The sequence below is a fragment of the Halichoerus grypus genome, chromosome 7 (genome assembly GCF_964656455.1).
Source record: "Halichoerus grypus chromosome 7, mHalGry1.hap1.1, whole genome shotgun sequence".
Taxonomy (NCBI): Eukaryota; Metazoa; Chordata; class Mammalia; order Carnivora; family Phocidae; genus Halichoerus; species Halichoerus grypus.
The window spans coordinates 48,157,862-48,183,079 of NC_135718.1; the positions used below are offsets into that span (position 1 = coordinate 48,157,862).

Below are 25,218 nucleotides of genomic sequence, written 5' to 3' on the forward strand. Positions count from 1 at the left end.
ATCTTATCTTCTGCACTTGTCACCAACCTCCTTGTCATCTCAAGACACACACCCCCGTCCGTCAATGTCCAACGTTGGTTTGTGGTGTCCAGGACTGGACCTGCTATTTTTGTCATAAGCTAATTTGGGTCCCAAGCACACAGAGGGCCTCCAGCTTCCCAGGACCTCCCCGTTTGGCTAAGGGGAGCCCATGAGTTGCTTTAGCGGCTCACTCTGATCATGAGCCGTATCCCTGAGCTCTGCTCTTAAGGAGTCCGAGCTTCTCAAACTTGAACACATCAAAACCATCTGGAGGGCTAGTAAAAACAGAGTGCCTGGCCCCCACCCCGAGAGATTCCAGTTCAGTAGGTCTGGACAGAGCCAGGGAATCTGCATTTCTATCAAGCTCTCGGGTGTACTGATGCTGTCAGCCCACAAATCTCATCCGAGTGGCACCGATGTAACGGATCCGTATTATCAACACCACCAACCCGCTACAGACGAGGAAGCTGGGGCCCAGAGAGGCGAGACCCGGAGGGGAGCACAAACAGCCTCCCTGGACACCAAAGCAGCAGCTCCCCCGCAGACTCATTGTCTCCCAAAGCATTCCTGGAGCTCCGGATTCCCAGCAAGGAAGACACACAAATCAGCCCATTTACCCAGCTTTCGTTCAATAATTTCAAGAGGTATTAAAAAGGGAAACTTCCGTAAAAGAAGGAAAAGCCTGTTCATTTTCATGGCCACCACTTGGAGGAATGGTTTTCTGAAGTCTAGGCAACCGCTTGTAAGAGTCTATTATAAAGGGAAGTCTAAATCACATTTATGGCTCATACTGTAAGGCAAATGTAGGTATTAAAATTGTTCCTTTTAAATGATAAACACCCACTGAAATGGCGCAATAGAGCCACATCAGAGACTGTTTTCACCCAAAACAAACTGACTTAGGAAAGGCCGTAAATAGCATATTTGACTGCAGACCCCATCACTGCTGTTGATCTAAGGAGGGAGGAGGGAGGGGGCGATGCAGAGAAGCTAGCACGGGAAGACCAGGTCTGTCTCAGCAACGTGCAGCACCTCGATGGGCCCAGTCTTCTCCAAGGCCTGAGAGGTGGGATTTCTCCCCAGAAGGGACCCTGGCTCCTTGTTTTCTTGCCTGGTTTTAGAGACCAGGGCCTCCATTTTACTGTGCATATCACAATTGTTGTGCTTTTGATTTTGAGAGGGAAGTAATAGAAAAAATAGTTAATCACCCATTCATAATCTCTTAAACATTATTTTCAAGCTGATAGTTGCAAAACAAAATGCAATCTTTCTAGCATCTTCAAGCAATTACTTGTCATTTTCCCAGTTTCCATAATAAAAGGAAATTAGGCTGGGGGGGGGGCCTCAGGGGGAGGGTGTAAACTCCCGACTTTGACTTTTGAGAAGATGAAGGGCAGACTTAAAGTAAGTCCTGCCCAGGTTTTCCTATCACGAAAGAAGACAAATGCCAAGCCAGGCCAAGTGATGGGAATGGGGGTGGGGGCTTCTCTTGGCCCACCCCCAAATAAAATGTAATGTGGGTCTAATTACCTGAGCTTTGTTAAGCAAACTTGCTTCTGCCCACCCCCTGAGGGAATTCAGGGGACATATCCACCTCTCTCTCTTGGCCTAAAGCAACTCAGTAAATGAGGAGTCATAGCCAGGAGCCAATTTACCTCTTCTGATCATCATAGTGAGGGCTTAATTCATGATGGATGGATGGATGGATGGATGGATGGATCCATCGATCGATCGATGATTAGATGGATGATTGGATGGTTGGATGGATGGTTGGATGGATGGATGGTTGGGTGGGTGGATGGATGGATGGACGGATGGATGCATGCATGCATGCATAGAAGGATGGATGGATCGAAGGATGAATGGATGGACAGATGGATGGACAAATAAATGAAAATAGACACTGTTTCTTGAGATTTCTTCCATGCTGAGACAAAGCTTCTCAAACTCAGTGTGAAAACACCACATTTTTCATTTCCAATCAATTCATTTTCTAATCTGTTAAAGATACTTTTTGTTAAAGATACTTTTATAAAACAAGCTAAAATGTCATGGTAATGCTATGTTGCTGAACAAGTTTCCAACTCTTCCTCTCAATTTCTGTAATCAATAGTGTGAGGATGGTGCTGGTCCCAGGCCAGGCTTGGAGCAGAACTGCCCTTGGGCTCACCACAGAGCAAGTCACACATGCTAATCGCCCCCTTCCCCCAGCCACTCTCTGAGGTGGATGCTTCTATCCCTACATTCCAGATGGGGAACCTGTGGCCCAGGGAGGGTTAGTGAGTTACCAATTTCCAAAAGCTAACAGCTAGAAAGCTAAACTTTATACTCAGATCCATTAGGTTCCAAGCCTTTGTATTTGCCCGACTTGGGGCTCCACAGATGGCCTCTAAGGGTGGGGCGAAGAAACACCCCCAGCTAGGATGTGGGTAGGGACACTGTCAGGAGTTAGGAGAGGAGAGGGATGCTAAGCAGGAGGCAGGACCCCCAGGATCCAAAGGCAGGAGTGTGCATGGTGTAGGACAAGGACCATGGGGGACCCAGAGAAGGTGGGGAGAGGGGACGGGAGCCTCCCCTCAGGCGGGCCTGGTGGCTCGTATCCCTGGGCAGCTGGGCAGACAGTGGCCCTCAGCCCAGAGCAGGGAGTGGGGAAAGAAGTGGGCACTGGAGTCGCTCCCTGCGCTTGACCCTCGCTGTGGAGCCCGGGTTTCGCATTTTGAAACCCATGGAGCAGTACTTGGCATTAAAAAAAAATGTAAATCTGACAGAAGACACTCCCGTCCTAGTATTTCTCCTTTATAAGAGTTTAAGAGACTAGAGGGGTCAGAGCAGCTTCTGCTCCTGCTGAGCTGCTTCTGTGAAGCTTCGAGCGCGGAGCGAGCGCGGAGGGCCAAGGGCGCAGGGCAGCGTGTTCACAGAGGCGGGAATGAAAGGGAGGACCAGGGAGGACGTGCCGGCTGACCCTGCCGCGCCAGCCGTGCTCCCGCAGGCCCCGAGCACACAGCAGGACGCAGCAGGGCCTCCCGAGGCCTCCGGCAAGACGCACAGACATGGTCAGGCTGGAAATGCAAGTTCAGTATCTCCTCTCTCAGAGGGGGAGCAGCTCGTCCCTCTGCTCCTGGACACCCATCCAGCTCTGTCATTTAAAGGTTCTTCAAGGAGGGGCCTCACACACCCAGAAAGCAGGGTCTTCCACGCCCCCACCCCCCAGGCAAATGCCCTGATCCAAAACTCCAGAACCTCCTCCCGTTCTCTAATGGCAAGGCAGTTCAACTAATATTGAGTGAGGTCTTCTCAGACCAGGGTCTGGGCTAGGGATGGAAATTCCAAGATGTAGGACATCCAACTCTGGCCCCCAGGATGCTCTCAATCGGGGCAAAACAGGGTTGCACCACAGAGAGATGAATGTTTTGATAGAGGGAAGCCCAAGGTTATGGGTACCCAGAGGAGAGGCCTCGACCCAGCCAGGAAGGGTGGTCAAGGAAGGCTTCCTGGAGGAAGAAGGCATACCTGAAGCGAGCCCTCCCTGAGCAAAGGAGGGAGGGTGGCAAACACATACGTAACAGTAACAACAACTTTGAATGAAAGACTCCATTTTGCTTTCCTGATCAAGAGGAAGAGAATTTTCATAGTTTCTTGGAGCTGGAGTCCGAAGCCCCTTATTTCTGAAAAAGGAGACTGAAGTTCAGAGGGGTGAGGTGCTACGCCTGAGGTCACACAGCAAGCTGTTGGGGGTGGGGGAGGGTGGGTCAGAGGCTCTCCCAGCGGCCCCACATCCTGTGACTTGAGCTATGCTCTTCCCCAGCCAGGCATCACCTTGCAGAAAGTAGAGAGAGGGCTGTGGAGAGAGCAGAGGGACCACTCTACCCTCCACCCGTTGGACTTGCTCCCAGGAGCTCCCCTGAGGGAAGGCAATTCAAGGGGGCCGGCTAGTCCCTCAAGATCCCCCGGGACCACATCTGCCTAGTGAGACACAGGGAAGCAGGGCAGAAGCAAGGCACGATCTTAAGGTCCCTCAGGGAAACAGGAGGCTCTGGCGTCCCAACATCGCCCCCCACTCGCCTGCCCCCCTTCTCCACAGCCACCCCCAGGGGCCGGAAGGGCACTGCCGACTCCCACTGGGCTCTCCTTTCCCCTCGGGGAAATCCCAGCACATGACCCATTTGTAAACTGGCTACTGGGCCTGCCTCAGAGGTGGGGGGAGACCCTCAGAGGCAAACTGGCTGGACACGGGCATCAGGCAACCCATTCCAGCCAGGAGGCCCCACTTCTCTGGGCTGTGTGGCCCTGGGGGAGTCAGTAATCACAGCACCCAGAGTCCAACAATAGCAGCAGCTGACTCGAAGGCCTGAGAAGCTGCCTTCAGACAGCAATGCACCTGACCCCCACAGCCCTGCCAGGCAGGTGCCCCTGGCACCATCCCCATTGCACAGAAGAGGACACTGAGGCTCGGAGACGGGAGGTCACTTGCCCCAGGCCCCAGAAGTGGGGAGTGCCAGAGCTGGGCATTGAACCCAGCATTTTCACCCTCTTGATCTCAGTTCCCTGGCCCTGAAGAATGGGGCCGACCACCTCCTGGGGCTGGGGAGGTAAAGGGTCTGGTCCAGGCACTCAGTGCTGTTGGGGACCCAAGCCCGGGAGAGACAGGAGCACCTGTGCTGGACAGGGCGCACAGAGAGAGAGGGTAAGGCCCCGACAGAGCGGGGGCGAAGAGCAGATGGGACCCAGGGGAGGGCGGGCCGGCACCACGGGGCACCAGGCCCGCAGGGACACCCAGAGGAAAGAGCATTCTATCCAAGGGGATTCTGAGAAGCAGGGCAGGCCGTGAGGCCGAGCCTTGAAGGGCAGGCAGGTGGGTCCAACCCACAGGGGCTGCAGGTGGGCAGCACGGGCCAGAGACAGCATGTGCACGCACTGGGGGGTGAGATGCTATAGCTGTACGAAACACTTTACTTCTGGAGCTCCTGGCCCCAGGATGAGGGCAATGACACTGGAAAGGGGAAAAAGCAATGGCCGCACTTCTGGAACATGTACATGCTAGGCACCGTGCCAGGGACTTGCCATGCACGATGTCATTTAGTCCTCACCTGGGCGAGAGGGAGGCTGGATGACTTGCCCCATCTGACCGGGGAGGAGCCTGCAACCAGCTCCGCCAGAGGTTTGCAAAGATGACCCATCCCTGCAAAAGCGAGCTGCTGCATCTCTCTCCAGACGCTCCACCCCTGTCAGCACCACTTGGTCTGGTCGGGGAGGAAGGGGTCCCACAGAGGCAGGCTGGCCCAGAGCCCCGTGTCGGGCAGGGCAACTAGGTCATTCATCCAGCTAACATCTTCTGAGGCTCTGATCCTTGCTGGCCCCGGGCCCAGCAGCTGTGCAGCCTAGTCCAAGCGCCTGCATCCTTTGGTCTTCGTGAAAGGGCTGGGCCAGATCACCTCATTCAGTCACTCACGGAGGGCAGCCCAGACCACAGGACCCAGGCCCCGCTCTCAGACTTTATTCTGTACCGGCGCAATGCCGATAGTAGTCCCAGCATGCGGGACGATCACAAACCGGGTGAGTTAAAACAACAGAAATGTATTCTCTCGTAGAGTTCTGGGGCCAGAAGTCTGAAATTAAGGTGTCAGCGGGGCTTTGTTCCCTCCAAGGCTCTAAGGAAGAACCTTGGCTTCCGCTGGCATCTGGTCGTGTCCACCAGTCCCCAGGGCTCCCTGGGCTTCCGGCAGCATAACCACAACATCTGCCTCTGCCTCTATATGGGATTCATCCCTGTGCACCCCCCGTGTCTTCAACTCTCTCTCTCCTTATAACCACACCGGGCATCAGATTTACAGCCCCTCCTGGCCCACTATGGCCTCCCCGGATCCAGGAGGACTTCATCTTAATCTGCATACATCTCCATAGACCCTGATTTCCACATTGCCAGGTACCAGGGGGTCAGGATTGCAACATATCTCCCTTTTTGGAGGAGGTGAAGGGAAACAATTCAACCAACAACACTCTGGCTCCATCCTGGCCCCAAGAGTCTCGGTTTCCTGGTGGGATGGGTGGAGCCCAGCTTGGTGGTCCAGAGACCTGGGTTCCCTAGCTTCCCATGTGACCTTATTTATTCATGCATTCAACTAACACTTACTGCATACCTACCATGTACCAGAAACTGTACTGAGCACTGAGGTGTGCCCTAGTCCACAATGGCCCAGTGGGAAGGCCGACGATAAAGAAATTAACAAGTCATCTGTCCTCCAAGCCTCAGTTTCCCAAAGCTTATCCTGAGACACTCTCTGGTGTAACTGATGAAGCCTGTACCATGTAGCAGAAAAAGAATATGCCAGGAGTTAAGAGATCTCCGTGCCCCTAACTGGATGTGTGATCTTGGGCAAGTCACTTCACTTCTCTGTGCCTTGGATCTGGGAAATGGAAATGTTGCGATCTCATATTCACTTAAAAATATATCATCTATTCTTTATCACCGAGAACATGCATGAGTCTGAGTGCATGAGGTCTGCGCCCACCATAAGCACTTTTAAGGATCCTCTGCTCCTCTGTGTCTCTAAAACCTGACCCCACAGCCTCCCTATCAGCTTTCCTGCCTCAGGACATTTGCACACACTGGTTCTTCCACCCAGAATTATCATCTCTGGCTCTCTTCTTTGTCTGGATGATCCTTTAAAACCTCTTCAGTTAACTCTCCCAGCTCCTACTTTACTTCAGACAGAAATAGCTTCCTCCTCTGTAGGATGTGTGTGTGTGTGTGTGTGTGTATTTAACTGATTTTTAAATAAAAGTAAAAATGCCTCTGATAAAAATTTTGAACTTTTCATAAAGGTAGAAAATAAAAAGGAAGTCTCACCTCCCACACAGACCCCCCTTAATACCCAAACTAGCCTCTGCTAACATTTTGTGTGTTCTTCCAGGAAAAAATATATATATATATGTGTGTGTGTGTGTGTGTATATATATATATATATATATATATATATATATATATATATATAAGCATAATACTAATAGCTAATGAGGACTTACTCTGGGTCCAGTCCTGTTCATGCTTTATGTGTTAACCCAGTGAATCCTCACAACAACCCGATGATCAGGTGCTATTATTAGCTCCATTTGACAGCTGAGGTAATTAAACCCAGAGAGGTTAAGCGACTTCCCCAAGTCACGCAGCTGCCTAGCAGCAGAGCAGAAACTCACACTCAGTGGGCTGTGCCAAAGGCCATGCTTTCGACTGTCCTTTTTTTACACCCAAATGTGTTCATATATACACTGCTCTGCTCCTTGCTTTATTTTGCTGAAAGTGCATCTCTGAATCTCTCCATATCAGCACAAAAACAGCTCCCGCATTCTCTCCTGCAGCCACTGGGCACGGCAGCACCGCGTCTTCTAGCCTCAGCCCCCTGATGGACGTGTTGGTTGCTCCTAGTTGCTGCTACAAACATCTCTGTGTTAACTCGAGCTCGCGTCCTATCTCTAGCTCAGTACACTTTTGCAAGCACATCTGTGGAATGTGGCCCTGGGACAGCTGGACCAAAGGGCATGGGCTTTTCAAATGTCGATAGATGCGGCCCCATCGCCCTCCACAGGGTCGGGCAAGTTTGCACTTTCACCAAAGGGGTAATGCCCACAGTGCCTTGCACCCACTTCTCCTAGCATACCTGAAGCGGGTGTTGGTCCATCAGGGTCCCTCCCCAATGTGGGCTCCCTTGGCAGGGGGGAGACTTGGACCAAGTTGTGGAAATGTTGATGGAAGAACAGGATCTTTTAAGCAAAACTATCTAGAGTCTGTTTCATTTAACGAACAGTAAGAATTTCGTTGGCACCTATTGTATGCTCTGTTTGGGTACAGGGAGCAGAAACTAACCAGAATTCTCAAAGTCAAGAGCCTGCAGGGGCCAGGCAGGCTGCACAGAGGAGGGACTTGGGCTAGGCGAAGGTGATGCTAGGGAGGGTGGCCAGAACACCGGGCTGTGAGCCAGGGCTTATGATTTTTCCAGAAAGCCAGAAACCTGGATTTTTAGGTGAATTTGCCCTGATGCTGAGCAGAATACCTGGCCCTTGAGGACTTCATATTTCTTAAGTGAATAAAGAAAAGAATGAATGAGTTTGGGTTTGTCTTCTTTCTTCTGCAGCTCAGCCTGGAAGAGGGACCTGCCTCTCCAGTAAGACATGCAAGGCCCTGGCCTCACTCTGGGCAGGTGGGCAGGGCAAGGCCCAGGCTTCCTGCCCTCTGCATCCCTAGCTGCAGTAGCTCCCAGAGCAGGGCCCTCTGGCAACCATTCCCGCCTGCCCCAACACGGGCACACCCCCCCCTTCAAGTAGATATGTGTCCCCCCTGGGGGCTGCAGAGGGAGGCAACTCTTCCCTGTTTTGCAAGGTAACTTTTGGGTTTAAAATCAGCTTTGTTCAGCAAAGCCCACACCCTGACCTGCCTTGTTCGTGCTCAGACCTCCTGCCTTGTTGAATTCCTCCACCACCCCCAGCAACGGCACAGGGACATGAATAAGTGAACTGAAAGAATCAGCCACTGTATGTTGAGGGACAGTCACCCTATCTCCCATCCTACCTTCAGTAAGCTTCAAGAAGGCAGGGATCATACCTCACTCCAATTATATTATCAGTCAGTAAGACTGATGAGTGCTCAGTATGTATTCCTAATTTCCGTGCACATGCTATGGGTGATTAAGACTGATGGGGGGATACGGTGGTGCCATGGCCAGGGTGGGCGATGGATGGGTTTGCCGACCCTTCCTCAGGAGTCATCATGCCAGGAAGCAGGGGACAGGAACAAGGTGTGCCCCTGAGGTTTGCCTTTCTAAGGGGCACCCAGAAGCTCTTGGGGCTGAAGGCACGAGGGAAGGCAGGAGTTAGACAAGCTGAGGCTGAGAGGAGGTGGGTAGCATCAGACACATTCTGAAAGGAAAATGCCGGGGCTGGAAACAGGAGCACGGGGTGCTGGGGGTGTGACTTCTACGGGCCTCAATTTCCCCACCTATAGAGTAAAGGGCATATTTAGCATGCGACATCATTTACCATACAAACTGGGAATCTATGTTTAGATTTAACCATATGAAATTGCTATCTTGTAGGTCAAAAATAGATGGATATTGGCAATGCCTCTTCATCCAAATTCAGAATAATGACTCTGGGACACTGGGCACAAAGCAGGACTGTCCTGAGCAAACTGGGACATGCAGTCAGCCACCCCGCGGCTCGTGACCACACTGACTGTTTCTCCCCACTTACTTGTAATACAAAGCTCCCTCCCGCCCCCCAGCCCCTCTGTCATTAGGCTGAGGTATAAAGATTAAGTTAATGGCGGGCGGAGAAAATCAGCTTTGTTGGCAAATTGTCTCTGATATTTATTTTGAACATTAAAACGAATCATTCCGACTAAAGAGGGCTGTAGTACGCGGCCCATTAAAATGCATGCATTATGTATAACTCTCCCGGCTTCACCTCCAAGTATTATCAGCCTAAAAAGCAAACATGTTTTTTAAAGCCCCTTGTTTACGACATCCCGTGACAGCTGATTAATGGCCACAGTTTCCAGATCTGAAAGCTTAGTAACCCAAGCTAGAAAATTCAATCTTATTCTAATATGGGGGGGGGGGGGGGAGTGCAGCCAAATGGGAACAGAGCACAGCTCCTCAAAGGCATCCACACCGTGGGTTGTAACCACGGCAGCAACATCAGCTGGGCTTCCTCGGGGGCACTGTATTAGTTTCCTGGGGCTGCCGCAGCAAATGACCACAAACTGGGTGGCTTTTAACACAGCAGAAATGCATTCTCCCACAGTTCTGGAGGCCAGAAGTCCGAAACCAACATATCAGCAGGGCCAAGCTCCCTCCGAAGTCTCTAGACGGTGACTCGGCCTCACCTCTTCCAGATTCCAGCAGCTCCCGGCATTCCTTGGCTCGTGGCTGCATCCCTCCAATCTCTGCCTCTGTCTTCACATGGCAGGTTTCTGGGTCATTCTGTCTTTTATGAGGACACTTGTCATTGGACTCAGGGCCAGTCTAATTCAGAACGATCTCACCTTGAGACCCGTACCTTAACCACATCTATAAAGACCCTTATTCCAAATATGATCACAATCTGTGGTTCCAGGTAGACCTATCTTTTGTGACAGGACAACTTTAAACCTGCTACAGGTCTCCTTCCCTCTTCCAGAGTGTCCCCTTTCTCCTTAGGAAGGTCGCAAGACCAATCCCACCTGCAGATCCAACTGGATCCCAGGAAGCTGTTGGATCTGTCCACAGTGATCCTCTCTGGCTGTCGCCCACCCTCCCAGGGCCCTCTGCTGGGACCCTGCTGCCACAACCACCCCTCCTGGGGGTTCCCAACAGAGCCAGAGCAGTCCCTCTAAAGAGCCCTGCTGACCCCGTCACTCCTCCCCTTGGCCCTCAGAGGCCCCCCAGGACCAATAAGTCTCCTCGTCGTGTTCAGGCGGCCCTGCCCGATCTGCCCTCTGACCATCCTGCCCACCTTACTCACAGGATGCATCCCTTCTGGGTGGGTTTCGGCCACACTGTCCCACTTCCAGCAGGAATGATGCACCCCTGTGTCTCTGCCTAGTTGCCTGAAGATCTCAACTCAATGTCACCTCATCTGACAGAGCCAAGTCCCCCCCAATCACTACCATGACATCCTTTACTTCTCCTTCTTAGCATTCAGCACACTTACATCATTTATGAGTGGATCTTCTTACATTTTCAACACTTCAACATGCAAATGTTGTGACTAGCCGACCCAAAACTCTCCTGTAGCATTTACAAAAGCTCCGACCACACACAGCCCTACATGATGGGTCCCACCTACCATCCACCTTCTCTCCCCGCCACTTGATTGCTCACTGGGGCTCCAGCCATAGCAGCTTCCTTCTGTCCCTCCAGAATGTAAGCCCCTGCTTGCCTCAGGGCCTTTGCAGGTGTTCTACCTGAAATAAACTTCCTCCAGATCTTTCTGATCTGGTCCATTTGCACCAAGCAGGACTCAGTTCGAATGGTGCCTGTCACGTGGCTGTGGCCCATGTGGTGGAGCAGCAGATGCAGAAGCTCCGGGAGGAGACCCAGCTGCACGTGAGTGGGTTTGACCGCCTGCTGCAGCCCATCACAAACACCAGAGACGCCCCCTGGGACGGGCAGAACGGGATGTGTAGAAACGCCAAGTCTCTCTGCACACTGTGAACTGATGGTGGGCCACCTCCAGAACCACATCCCAGCTGACGGGGTGCACTTCGAGCTGTGACTGCACCTCATCTTCCTGATCAATGACGCGCTGCACCCCTGACGTGCGGAAGTCTCTCCCTCCCGGCCAGTGCAAACAGGCCAGGGAGCTGCTGGGCACCCTGCAAAAAGGCCTGGTGCCCATCTACTGCACCAGCTTCTTGGCTGTGGAGGAGAACAAGCAGCTAAAGATGGCACAGCTCCTACAGCTCTGGAACATTGACGGCTCCATCATCCAGCAGCTTCAGAGCCCAGCCCTGGGGCTCGGCCAGCACCAGGGGACGCTCATCAGCGAGTCCTCCTCGGTGGTCCAGCCAGTGCCGCTGGCCTTCCAGCAGCAGATCCAGACCCTCAAGACGCAGCACAAGGAGTCTGTTGATAGCCAGGCCCAGCAGCAGCAGCAGTTGGCGGGGAGCGGGGGCGCAAATCCAAATGCTGCAAATGGAAGCCAAAGTCAAGGCCATCCCACCACCAGCAGCCCTGCCTCCAACCCCCACACCCACACATCATCCCACCAACCACCCATCCAAATGCCTGGCTCCTCTGAGTATGGCATCTCTGGACCAGACCAGGATCCCGCCACTGCCGGCCACCCGGGACCCCGGCCCCCACAATCAGATGCCACCTAACAAGCCCCCATGCTGTGACCAGCCTCACCCCGTTGCTCCCTGGTGCCAACAGCAGCCTCCCGAGCAGGGCCCCTACCCATACCATCGGGGCAGGCCACCCCGCTGCCCACCCGGGAACAATAGCCACGACGTACCCGTGGGGCGAGCAGCGCGAGGGCCCTGGCCGGGACGGTCAGCGTGATGCACCCTGGAAGAGCCAGCCCGACGCCAGCCGGAACAGCCAGCCCGAGCAGCTGCCGTGAGGCAGAGGCCAGCGCGAGCCGCCCTTCTGCGCACCCGGCCCACCCCACCAGCAGCACCCGCAGCCCAGCCCGCCGTCACACCCCACAGCTTCAACCGCGCCCCACCCCGCTTCACGCAGTAAGATCCCCCCCCAGCACCCGTTGGAGCGGCCACCCTAGCCTCACCACTTTGACTCCCCTCAGCGGGACTTCCCTGCTCAGATGGGACCCCCTCACCATCCCCCAGGCCACCTCATGCCTCTTCCCGGGATCAATGAGCACCCACCCCTGGGGGGGCTGCCCAGCACCCTGACTTTGGCCCTCCTCCCCCACACACAGTGACAGGTAACCACGATGACCCCAGCCTGGTCCCCAGCGTGCCCTACTTCCATCTCCCTGCAGGGCTGATGCCCCCCTTCCCCCGCTGTGAATAAAAGAAAAAAGAGACAAATGGCACTGGTCAAGAGAGGCCTTCCCTTAACCCCGCTTTCCAAAACATCCCCCAGACAGACTGCTCTTACCCTCCTTCATTGTTTTCATAGCAATTATTGGCAAAAGTCCTCTCCCTTCCTGTTTTTGGGTTGTTTTGCTTTCTGACTTATTCTCTGTGTTTCCCAGCTAGGAAGGAAGCTCTCCCTGAGGACAGGGACCTTGACTGTCTCATCCACTGACGCATCCCCAAGGCCTAAGACACTGCTGCCTGGTTCCCACCGCTTGTTGGATAAACGAGTGTCCCAGAGCCTGGCACAGTGCCCAACACAGAACAAGGCCTTAGCAAATTCACTCCCTGGAGGTCTCTGTGTTGTGGGGGAAGAACGTACCCTTCCTAGAACCCCGAAGGTCTTCTAGGTCTTGATCTAAGGGCAGCACTGCCAACTTCACACGCAGACGCACTCATGCACACACACGTGTGCAATGCTTGGACAGCTCCCACACTCATTCATTTGGTTTTTTTTGCTCATTCATTCATTCCTTCATTCTGCATTCTACAAACGTTTACTGAGCCCTTGCTGTGAGCCAGGCAACGCTGTGGCCCTAGAGGTGTGGTGGAAAGCAAGCTGGCCCCTCTCCACACTCTCTGAGCTGACATTCTGGTGGACGCACCCCCATTCTATCAGTGCCTCTCCTAAGCAATCTGCAGCAGAGCAGCAAAACACACTCTTTCTGAGTCTCAGTCTTCTCATCTGCCCAGTGGGGAGCAAGATCTGGCCCACTGGCCTGAAAGTCCTGGGGTGAGCGAGGACGGGGAAACAGTCTTTGGTTGTGGGGTGTGGCCCACAGTGTCCCTGGTCTGTCCCTTCTCCCTCTGGTCTCCCCGCTGCTCACCGACCATGCCCATTCCCTCCTCTGCCCGTGACCTGCAGTCCCCCTGGCCTGCCCAGGAGCACGGCCCTGGGCCTTAGACACACCTGAGCTCCAACTCAGCCCTGCACGTGACCGCAGAAAATCACCTAACCTGGAGAAGCCGGAATTTCCCCACCTGTAAAATGGTGATGCTAATGTGTACAAACCACTGGTGAGAGGACAGAATAGGACATGCTTCCTCGAGACCCTGTATTCCCCAGGTGCTGAGGGATGTCTGTCATTCCCCCTGGAATGTCCCCGTTCTTCCCAGCTGCCTGCCTAACTCCTGTCTGTCCCCACAGTGCAGGCCAAGTGCCCCGAGTCCCTCGTGCACCCACCCTCTGTCCACACCACTCCTCTCTGTTGGCCTCTCCTGGTTTTCCTCCTGGGCGCACACTTGGGGCAATGACCAGACCCATCCTCAGGATCCTTGCAGTGCCTGACGCGGGAGGCCCCACAACATGGGCTTGGCCAAGAGTCCCAGTTACTGCCTATTTGAGGGGCACCTACTCCCACCTGGCCCTGTACCAGGTTCTGGGGGCACAGCAATGACATAGTTCCCAGGCCGGAGGCATCCAGTCTGGGAAGAACACAGATACACGAGCAAACACCTCCCATGCAGAGGCATAAGAGGGTGGCACGTGGAGAATTCGGGGGCCTTCCTGGAGGAGGTGGGCCTTCAAGGGACTGCCCTTCTTGCCTGAGTGGGAACCTTTGCTTGATGAGTGTGTTCCTGGAAAGGTTCACGGGGATCGGCATCCCCCCTGGCATCTATGTCCATCAGCCAGGCCTAAGTCCTGATTTATGACGACTCCTTTAACTGGCAATGGCTGACTTCCGGTTGCTCTGTTCCCGGTTCTTGATCATATAATTAAAGATCTGTGAACCAATACACAAATGGGGTGAGATCAGAGGCCTCCTATTTCAGGGACTCCTTGATGTGGGGAGGAGGATGCCTGGCCTCAATCATCCCTTCCATACTAAGTTTGTTTTGACAGACTAGAATTTTATTGCTTATAAATTTTCCAAAACACTCAAAACACAGAACATTTGTCTTGAAAGCTCTTTCTTATCCAATATCAAAATATTTGATTACCGCAATAAATGTTACTTGCCCTGTTTGTTAGAGAGGAAAACTGAGGCCCAGAGAACAACGCTGGGCCCAAGCTCCCTTGGTGAATCAGTGCTGGGCCGGGACTAGAACCCCAGTTCCCGCGCCCAGGCCACGATCCTGCCTATGGTCTCTGGGCCTCACTCCTGGGCCCCTGAGAGGGGTTATCCTTGCTGTGGGCAGGAGTCCTAAACAACCTCTCCCCTCCCTCCCCTACAGGAGAGCCTTATCCCGTCCCAGCAGATGGGGGGAAATACCCCTTCCACCCTCAGAAGGCCAGGGAGGAAGGCTAGTGGAGCCAAGCCTACAAGCTGAGTTCCCAGAGAGGTCTAAGAAGTGAGGGCAGGTTGGTGCCTCCCTGCACCTGCAGAAGTGGTCATTTAACTTAATAACTGTGAATTTGGGACTGTGGCTGGTGCCATCAGCATCCCTGGGCCCCCGAAGGAAGACCACTGGGCCGAGATCTTAGCAGGGCCACACCCCTCCCTGCCCTTTGTGTCAAGAACAACAGTTGTCTGCTTTTGATGTCCTTTCTTATCTAGTTGCTCAAGCCTTGACCCTAGCATTCATCTCATGGTATCCACCTGGGAATTTGGAAGGTGGGGGGCATTTGCACCAACCCCCCCTGGTCTCTGCAGGCCCCAGGCTGTGCATGATTAGGGCATGCTGCCATGCTAGCCAAGCCCAGGGCATCTCCAGTCGTAGGGCCTCACACGCAGTCTGCCCTGCAGAAGAACATAAGCATCCAGGCCCTCGGATGGCATGAGAATCCAACCTCCCAGGCTGGCGCTTAAGGCTCTACTATTCTCCAACAGCAGCCTGGCTTCCAGCAATCCCGGCTAGGCTGTTCCCCATGTCTAAAATCCCATTCCCCTCTCCTTTCTCTGCATAACCAAGCCCTCTGTCAAATCCCAACACCCAGAGTCCCCCTCTACCAGGAAGCCTGCCAAGATTTCCTCAGCCCCCCAAGCCAACTCTCATAAACGGCTGTAAGGTTCCATTCTCTTCCACTCACTTCACATTTATAAGTTTCTTATAAACTTCATTGGTTATATTTTCATGTAGGTCCATTGTGTGATTACCTGAGCTATGAGCTCCCAGGAAGTAGGGGCTCTCTTATTAGTCTCTGAGTCCCCAAGGGGCTAGCCTATTACCCATCACAAAGTAGTTCTCAATCTGTATTTGTCATTTGCCTCTAACTGAGCAGTCAGCTCTTGGTCATTTAGACTCAAAGGAGAAAGATCGAATTAGGGCCCCAACTGGATTCCAGGATAGAAAGAAAATGCAGGTCATGCCTTTAGTGTACTGCATGTGGTAGAACATGAACATTGGGCCTCTGGACAAATGCCCTTTCTGCTCTTCCACCGAGAGAATCCCCATCAATCCTCAATGCCCAGCTTACACGTTACCCTCTCTGGAAGTCTCAAGGCAGACTCTTCATGCCCTTCTCATGACCCTCTGATATACCTGGGCTTGAACTGTTGTGGGTGAACTGCATCCCCCAAAAAGATGCTGAAGTCCTAGTCCCCAGGACCTGTGAGTCTGACCTTATTTGGAAAGAGGGTCCTGCAGATGATCCACTTAACATGAACATTGGGCTGGACCCAATGACAAAAGTGTACCATCTCAGGGCTCTCGACACCAGCTTTGATTTCGGATTTCCTGCCTCCAGATTATGAAACAATCAATCCTGCTGTGGAAGCCACCCAGTGTGTGGTACTTCGTTAGGGCAGCCCTATAGCACATTCTGACTCCGCCTCTCCCTGGCTGGTGGGCCTCAGGCCAGCCAGTTAAGTCTGAGTCTCAGCGTCTTCCTCTTTAGAATGGGAACAACCAATCGACTGCAAACCCCCTTCCATCTCCCGTCTTCACACCTCCAGCCTACATTCCCAGTTCTGGCCTGTGGACTGTGGGTGGGAGTGACATGCCCCCATCGACCCAGAAACTTCTCCCACAGTCCTCCACACTCGCTCCCCTCCCGCTCTGTCAGCAGACAGTGGTGGGGCCCAGGGAGGTGACAGAGCCACCAGATGGAAAGAACCCAAGTCCCTGATGGACTGCCAGGAGACCCTACCTCGGATCATGCATTAAACACTCAGTACAGGAAAGGTTGAGGTTGTTCGCATGCAGTTACCCTACCCTGACTCAGAAAGACTGGTCACATAGTACTTCATGAGGATTAAAATATTATGGTAGGAAGTTAATAGTAAGTTTTTAATAGCATTACACTCTTTCTTTTTTTTTTTTTAAAGATTTTATTTATTTATTTGACAGAGAGAGACACAGAGAAAGAGGGAACACAAGCAGGGGGAGTGGGAGAGGGAGAAGCAGTCTTCCCGCGGAGCAGGGAACCCGATGTGGGGCTCGATCCCAGGACCTGGAACCATGACCTGAGCCGAAGGCAGACGCTCAACGACTGAGCCACGCAGGCGCCCCGCATTACACTCTTTCTAACTGCCCCACCACCTAACACAGAGCCTGGCATAAGTAAGGAAACAAATAAGAAAAAAAAAAAAAAGAAAAGAATTGTTTCAATTAAAGAACACTGATATCAAGAGTCCTTGGCTCTAGCTCTGCCTCAACTTTAGGTAAAAGGCTTAAACATCTGGGCCTCAGCATCCTTGCTTATAAAATGAAGCATTAAACCAGATTTAAAATATGCTACAGCTCACCAATAATGAAAGCTTGCATTGCCCCTGATCAAAGACTGCCTCAGAATCCTTCTCAACACAGAGCCCTAGACAGGCCCTCCAGCTGAGACACATGAGCTATCCTAACCCACCTGCAATGCGATTCTGGAACTGACCTGCTTTACTATCTGTTCTGAGGACAAGAATCTCAGTCCCCAAACTCAAGCTTCCAGGAAAAATCATTTAACCTCTTCTACAGATTATTTTCATTTTGAATTCTGGAGCCCTGATCCTGCTGGCTAGAAAGGTGACCCCGGTCGTTCATGGCCAGGAGCTCTTCCTCCCAGGCAGAGTTCCCTGGGTCTTGCACAAGGTGTGGGTTCGGGGCACCCCCCCAGGCCTCAGCAGTTCTGCACGCTGCAGCTGGAGCCCCTGTCCCCAGCTTCAGTCCCTTCAGGTGTCTGGCATTCTGCCTCCATCGCACACTGGGATTGGAACCCTTGGGGAGGCTGAAAATCACCCAGCCATTCCTCCTGGGGCCTCTGCAGGGAGAGGTTCTACTGAAGCCACCCTCCACTCTGGTCTGGAGACACCTCCTGGGAACTGGGGGAGGCTCCTCCCTTCCTTTCTTTCCCTGTTTCTCTAGGGGCGAACGGGTGAGAGTGGGGGGTAGGGTTCTTCAAGATGCTAGGTAAATGTCACCTCCTCCTTGAAGCCTCCCTGCTGCCCTACACCCACATCATCTTTAATCATGGGTCAGTGAGCACGCGGAGGACAGCACGGATGAATGAATGGCGGTGAATGAATGCATGAATTCTAAGTGGAGCATCTACAAAAGGCAAGGGCCCTGCTTGCCCCTCTGTGCGCCTGAGCCTGGTTGCGGTGGGTACTGCACCCTCAGGGCGACATGGCTGACTGGCGAGCTGAGGCAGGTGGGACCAGGCCTGGTGGTGACAGAGCCATTTCCCACTCCTTTGTGCAGGATGACCTGCCTGGGAGGTGAAGGGGAAGAAGGCTCTCTCCTAACTCAGTTCTGCCCCACCTGACGAGCCCAGCTCCCGCGTGAGCCCTGGCAGGCCCGAGGAGCAGGCACGACGAGGCCCACGCAGCCGCCTCTGCTTGCTGTCCCGGGGCAGCGCCGCAGGGACGGAACATGGCCCGCAGTCAGACACAAGGAAAGTGCTCCATGCGGCCTCGCCGGCAGATGTCACCCCCTAGTGTCAAGTGTCCCATAAGCTCTGTGCCTCAGCTTTCTCGTCTGCGGACTGGGGGTAATTTAGGAACTTCAGAGCCGATGGGAAGACGAAGTCATACAGGGCATGCACAGTCCTTGGTGCAGCCCTGGCATACAGTAGGTGCTCAATAAAATGTACTGTCCAGAGTCTCGTGGTTCTAACTCTTCACACGTTGTTTCATTTGACCTGGAAAGGCTGTGAGGCAGCACCATCGCCCATTTCAGAGATGCGTCAACTGAGGCCAGGAGAGAGCGCCGCCCCGGGCTGCCCAGCCCCTCACCTGATCCTGCTGAGCCGGTGTCGGCAGCCTCCCGGCGCTGCCCAGCCACTATCTTCCGGCCCTGCGAACACGCCGTGGCACCCTGTCTCCTGTGGGCCCTGCACGCTCCCTGTGGGTCGGCCAGTCTTGCCCCGCCCCCCAGCTCTGTGACTGCTCCCCCATTCGCCCCTCACCCCACTCACTGTGTCCATGCCGCTCGCCATGGAGCAGGCCACCGCAGGACGCTGCAGCACCCACGGAGATTCACTGATGGGCCACACTCCCCACATTCCACCCTTAGGACATGATTTCTTGATTTTTCTGAATCAGTAGGCCTGAGCAGAACTGAGAAGGTCGCATCTCTACAGGTTCCCTGGCACATACAAAGGCCGGGGGTAGGAAGCGCGTGGGGAGCACATCAGCGGCCGGTACGTGAGGAGGAGCGTGGGGGCGGCATTGGGAAGGTAGCGGGACACATGGCTGTCGGGCTGGGCATCACCTCCCAGCCTCCCCGGCACATGAGTAGGTTCTGGAATGTGGGTGACGGCGATCTGTGCCACCCCCAGTCTGGCACGGTAAGCACATTCTGGGTTCCTTCCCTGGAGAGATGAGAACAATGCCCCCATGGGGTGGGGGAGAAACCAGAGGGTGCCTGAACCCCTGGAGGCCCACTCTGGATGTTACCCTTTTAGCTACTGAGTCTTGGCACCTCTTTGTGTGAGCAGCTGAGCTTGCCATCCCCGACAGAGGCCCAGTTCACCCAGCCCTAGCCTAGGGTCCTGGCTCTTAAAAGCTGGGCGGGGACAGGAATCCCGGGATCCCAGCTCCGGCCTCTGGTGATTCACACGGCCTCCCTGGGATAGGGTTTGCAAAGCGAGCTCCAGTGCCCCCTAGTCCGGGACTGCTCAGACTTCAGAGGGCAGGGCGTCAGAATCCCCAGGAGGCTTGTTAAAACAGAGATCACTGGGCCCCAACCTCACAGTTCCCAGTGCAGCACTTCCAGGACAAGACCTAAGAATCTCCATTTCTAACAAGTTCCCAGGGGCTGCTGATACCCCCTGTCTGGGATGCTCTGAGAACCACTGGCTCAGGTCACTCTGGCCATGATACAGCGTAACTCAGAGCGTAAACACTGTATGTTTAGGGCCTGCACCAGAAGGAGACAGAAAAATTCCCCCAGCGCTGAGATTTGGGGGGCTTCTGACGGCTGAGGAATGGGTGTATCCGCTCAATACCCTGCACCATTCAGAGTCAGATGTCCTGCATTCCAGTCCTAGCTCTGGACTCACCCTCAAAGCCCTCAAGCCTCACTTACTTCATCTGTAAAATGGAGATACAGAACACCCACTCTGTATTCCTCACAGAGCTGCCATGAGTCAAGCCGAAGGAGCTGGGGCACCGGGGGCATTGGCCACTCTTGAAGCTGTCCCTGTGGGAGCTCCACACTCCCCCACCCCCCTGCACCACAGCAGGGAAGCATGTGCCGGGGAGGACAGAGCAAGCAGCAGAGGAGGCCTCGGCCGCTGACACATCGGCCATCACTCCAGCCCTGGGCTGCCCAACAACATACTCCTTGGTGTGAAGGGTGGGAGGTGTTTTATCTCGGGGGGGGGGGGGTGTTTTATGCCTCCGCAGTGTATCCCTCCAGCTGTAGTATTGCTAGAACCATCTGCCCTCGCCCACCTCATCTGGTGGTCTGCCTTTACCTTCCGTCTAGTAACGTCTAAGATTATTGTGACTTTGAGGGTTATCTCCATGACGGGGATTGGACGTGGTGGAAAACCTAGGTGACCAATATGCTGAGTACAGCTCACAACCACAGGGAAACTTTTGGTCCTCGGAGGGGGCTGAGAGCAATGCTGGGGGCCACGTGGCTGCACCGTGGGCAGAGTCCCCTCCCCCCACTTCATCCATGCAGGGCGTCTCCCTCTCGGCACTTGTCATTCGGGGTGATTACTCCTTGCTGTGGGGGCTGTCCTGTGCATTGTAGGAGGGTCAGCAGCATCCCTGGCTGCCATCCAATGAATGCCAGTAGCAATCAGGTCCATCTCCAGACATTGCCACATGTCCCTGGGGGACCGAGTTGCCCCGAGGTCAAGCCCCATGCTCTGGTGTAGCAGTACTCCCCCTTGGCTGCACAATGAAATCACTTAGGGAACTTTAAAAACTATACACTTATGCCTGGGACTCCCCCCAAGACACTGACTTGATTGGTCAAGGGTGCAGCCTGGGCCTGGGGGTTTGTAAACACTCCTGAACGGGTTCTACCGGGCAGCCAGGGTGGAGAACCACACTCTGACTCTCACTGGGGATGCCAGGGGTTGTGGGGATGGGAGAGAAGGCAGAAACTGGGGAGCTGTGATGTGCTGTGCTAGAAAAGAGGGTCAGTTCTATAAGCTGGTGATGCAATGGACCCATGAGAGCCAGGCCAGGGACAGGCTATAATCTGCCCCCAAGGACGTCAGCGTCTGTTAGAACACGAAGTATTCTAAGGTTCTGTATGATGACTGAGCTCTGCTTTCTTTCAGTTAACTCATTTCCCAGATGAACCAGAGTTAACCCAACAACATGGGGGTTCTGGTTAAAGTAACCAACTTGGCCCTGCTGAGGCCATTTCTTCACCTTTGAAACAAGAGGCCAAACAAGATTTAGGTGACATCCCACGTCTTTCTGGGCTTGTCCTTCTGCAGCTCTTAGTAAGTGAAGACACTTCGACTAGTCACTGAAATGAGTTCGGTGTGGCCCACTTTTCAGCTGCTAGAAGCCGTCCCCATTTGGTCTCTACAAGGCTCACGGGCAGGTGACACAGCAATGTAGGTGAGAATGGTATGGAGGACAATGTCCCCAGCCAGAGCTGGCCAGAAACCAGGGTTTGGCCAGTACCTGCCCAGCACATGGACCACAGGCCCAGGACCCACAGGTTCCCGGAGGGCTAAGTGTAGCCCGGAGGCAAATGAAGGAAGGGGTTGCGCCCTTGTTCTCATGGACCCACAGCATCTCGGAGCCAGGCAGGTGACTGGATGGAGATCAGCGCCTGCATCAGGAGCTTACTAAAGAGAGTCCCTGGCCTCACCCCCAGGAATTCTAATTCTATAGGCCTGGAGTGAGGCCCAGGGATCTGATTTTTCAAGCTCTCGGGTGCTTCTGATACGGGGTTTAGGAAGAACCAAACCCTAATACACCCTTCCCAAGGTCGTTGGCCTCACCATCCCCAGGGTGCCGGCAGCCTGCGCTCGAGCCCCGCTCGGCCTGCACAGACCTCTGTGTAGCACAGCATCTTCCTTTCCCTGCACAGACAAGCGCTCTCTGTCAGCAAGGACTGTGCTGGGTTCACTTGGCTCAGAGAGCATGAGCCACCTGTCCGGCAGAGTAGACGCAGAATTGGGACCGGGAGCCGGTCCTCCTTTCTCCCAGGCCGGCCCAGCGCGCTTCCGCCGGCGGGGCGGGAGCACCTGCTCTGTGCCAGGGCCCAAAGCAGCCGGGCCAGCTCCGAAGCGCACGAGGCTGTTTATGCGGGCTGACAGCTCTGATCCACCAAAGGCGCCTGCTTCCAGCTCAGCCTCTAATAATAGCTCTTCCTCGGAATCCCTCCCGTCTTGGTGGGAGCGGAATATTTAGACATATCAAAGATTCCTTCCCCTTCTTTCATCGAGCCAACAGTGATATGAAAGGAGTACAAAGAAAAGACGGGTCTCTATGACAAGCTTCAGAGAGCAGCCAATTCCCTGACATCCCTCAAGACTCCAATTGACTCTGCGCTTCTCAGATGGGAGTCAGTGTGGTTACATAATAACACCTTCCATCTCTCGGGCGCTCTTACGGGCCTTTTGCCAAAAGTGCTTTCACGGGCATTAGCTTTCGAGCCCACAAAGTATCTGGGAGGTGGGCAGGGCAGGGATCCTTCTCCTCAGGTTACAAATAAGAAAATCGCTATGTGGAGGGGTTAAATGACTTGCCTAAGGTCATACAGCAAGTGAGTGGCTCAGCGCCGAGTCCTCAGGCAGGCAGGGAGTCTGGAGAGCACCAAATTCTAATGGCCTTCCCTGAAAGACACAGAAGGGCTGTCGCTGGCTGGCAAATGGGCCCCGCCTGCCCCCACCTCCTCTTTCCCTCACATTCCCTCCCCACCTGCACTCTAGTTACACAGGATTCCTCTCTGCGCCTCCAAACCCACCATCCTTTTAACACTTCGGTGTCTGTGCACGCTCTGTCCCCTCCACCTGGCACATCCCTCTCCCCCGTCCTTAGGACTAGCTCCTTCTCATCCTCCAGCACCCCCGCCTCCTCCAGGGAGCCTCCCCTGATGCCCATCTGGCAAAACCAAGTGCTTCCTCCTGTGCATACCCCCACTCTGTCCCATATTGTGCTGCATTATAATTAGCAACCTTAGCATCCCTGGCACCAAACTGTAAGCCCCCGTATCAGTCTACCCGCTGACTTCACAAAGTACCACAGACTGAGCGGCTTAAACAAGAGAAATTTATTTGCTCACAGCTCTGGAGGCTAGAAGCCTGAAATCAAGTTGCAGTCAGGGCTGGTTTCTGGTAAGGGCTCTCTTGCTGGCTTGTAGGTGACCCTTCTGCTTCTCACATGGCCTCTTCTCTGTGTGTTTTTGGGAAGGTAGAGATCTCTGGTGTCTATGCCTTTTTTTATAAGGACACCAGTCCTACTGGAGTAGGGCCCCATGCTTATAACCTCACTGAACCTTAATTACCATCTTAAAGGCCCCATCTCCAAACACAGTCACTTTGGGGGTTAACATATGAATTTGGGGAGACACAATTCAGTCCATTACACCTCTCAAGGACAACAAGCAGGTCTGGCTCTCTTTCAAGGAGACAGTATCTAGCCAAGCCTGCTCCACAGCAGGGCTAGACAAATGTCCCATGCAGGAATCCGTTTTACAAGTCCCAGGCATGTCACCCACCAACTGCTTGACACCCCAAGAACAGGGAGCTCGCCATTCATTCTTAGATAAGGACATAACAAGTTAGAAGTCCTAACACCGCTCTACAAAGCCCAGTTGTTCCTACTGAAATCATCAAAAGAATCCATCCCTCATTCCCATTATTTGAAAATAACATCATTCTTCCCCTCATCTCGGCTTTTTTAGGTTCCTCACCCCTAGCCACCCAACTGACCAGCAAGTGTCTGCTCCAGTCATCCTCTCATCCCTCTCCCAGATCAGTGTGCAGGGCTTGGACAGAACCAGACAAAACAACTACTATGCCAGAGACCCTTCTTCCTCACTGGCCAGGAACAGACTGCAGACCCTCTTTGGCTCTTAAAGGTTTATGCAAGGCTAGACCTTGGAGATGACCTGTCTCCTTGTTCAGTGACTGCCTGGTGCAAAGGGTCAACATAGATGCTGCCTCCTCCAGGAAGTGCTCCTGATTCCCTCTTCAATGCTCCCAGCCACCAGCACTCCCTTCTCATGTAGAGCACATACCCCCACTCTAGTGTACGTTTTCCCAATCACCTCCTCCACCACAGGAGGGTAGAGAGTTTGTCACATTCATCTCTCTGCCTCGGGCACCCAGCCCAGTTGAGAGGTCTTTGCGCCCATGCCCTGGGAACCACACGGCTGCACACGGGGCCTCACAACTTACCCGCTGCTGAATTTTAACAAACACTCCAAGAGATAATGGTTAATTTCACAGAGCCGTGAGTGGAGGCTGTTAAAATGTTAATATTATTTAAATTGTTTTACATTTTTGACAGTTTGAGCCGCAAATATAAATGTTTTCCATACTTTCCACAGAGCTGAGCTCACAGAAATGATTGATGAGGCGCCCAATGTGGAATTTCCCACTTTAAATTAAGAAATGCAATGTGAAGGTGATGAGAAAAATACTCCACACCCATGTGCAATACACCGGTGGCTCTGGAGGCCCGACTCCCTGGCTTGTGGCCGCACCAGGTCATTTGTCCCCCTGGCCCACAGTGGCCATGTGGGCAAGGCTCCTCACTTCACCACACCGGACCTGACATCATCATCTGGAGCCGGGGATAATAAGATGTGCCCCAACCTTCCGCAGTGGGCTTGCATTTAGGGGTGCTGGGAGTTTCCTCCACAACATGTCCCCTGAGCTCACTACCATCTCATACCCATTTTATACAACATATGCATAGTTACACACCCAGACCTGGGGGTGCCTATCTGACATTAAAGCCAGAGCTCTGAATTACCATATTTTTTAAAAGATTTTATTTATTTATTTGAGAGAGAGAAAGAGAGCATGAGTGGGGGGAGGGGTGGAGGACGCAGGACTCGATCCCAGGATCCTGAGATCCTGACCCAACCAGATAACTGACTGAGCCACCCAGGTGCCCTCTGAATCACCGTATTAAGTAAGATTAAAAAGTGCCTGCTTCACCGGGTGCCTGGGTGATTCAGTCAGTTAAGCGTCCAACTCTTGATTTAGGCTCAGGTCATGATCTCAGAGTCGTGAGATTGAGCCCGTCATTGGGCTCTGCACTGGGCATGGAGCCTGCTTAAGAGTCTCTCTCTCTCTCTCTCTCTCTCTCTCTGCCTTGGGACAC

The 25,218-nt window shown here is 53.6% G+C and overlaps 1 long non-coding RNA gene and 1 pseudogene across 1 annotated transcript in view; one reads left to right on the top strand and one right to left on the bottom strand.

The window, feature by feature from the left end:
• The window catches only part of LOC118534127 (uncharacterized), a 171,905-nt gene that overhangs the window by 74,047 nt on the left and 72,640 nt on the right, over positions 1-25,218 (bottom strand). The gene's annotated exons all lie outside the window — the stretch shown is intronic.
• On the top strand, positions 5,553-12,530 carry LOC118534157 (calcium homeostasis endoplasmic reticulum protein pseudogene; annotated as a pseudogene).